Here is an 814-nt window from a genome sequence, read left to right on the forward strand (position 1 = left end):
TTCTTTCTTTCTTTCTTTCTTTCTAATTGTCTGTCCAATTTGTAATTTCTTAAAATAAAATAAAATAAAATAAAATAAAATAAAATAAAATAAAATAAAATAAAATAAAATAAAATAAACAATGATAATATAGATTAATCAAGTGAAAAGATTTGGCATTGGCATATTTTCTCCACTTGAGAAAATCAGTCCGTTGCGCACCTTTCCTGGCCTTCAGACAACAATTCTGATGCTAAAGTACCGAACAGGACAGGCAAAAAGAAAAAAAAAGTAATGGGAAAGTGTCAGTGTGCAGGTTACCACTGTTTAACCATTTAATGACCAATCTAACAGTGAATTACTATATTACATATTTTTAAACTGCAGTTGAATAAAAGCAGAAATATGAAAAATAAGGTTTTACACTTGACTGGGTTCAACATAAACTAACATACTTCAGGAAAAATGATGATATGCGTGAAACGTGTCACTTAAACATGACTCAAGCCTTCACGAAAGAGAAAAAAACAGGGGGTTTCCCATCACTTGAGCCTTGACTGGAACTCTTTAAATCGTGTCATCTTCTTCTTCTTCTGTCATGCTTCAGTAGTAGACTGGAGAATAAGAGCCACCATCTGGTTATCTCAATGAACCTCTTCCTAATGTTTGCTTTCTGCAGATGAAAGCCTGCTTTTATTTAAAAATGTCAGACTTTCAGACTCCTGTAGCGCCTACCTGAGTACAAGGTATGGACAGGCTGTGTTGGGGGTGCTCCCTGTTGTTAATGAATTGTGGGCCCTCAGGAAAACCGTTGTGTTCCCATGTGAAACTCTTC

This window comes from Pundamilia nyererei, unplaced genomic scaffold, assembly GCF_000239375.1.
Source record: "Pundamilia nyererei isolate P.nyererei 1_Seehausen unplaced genomic scaffold, PunNye1.0 scaffold00369, whole genome shotgun sequence".
Lineage (NCBI taxonomy): Eukaryota > Metazoa > Chordata > Actinopteri > Cichliformes > Cichlidae > Pundamilia > Pundamilia nyererei.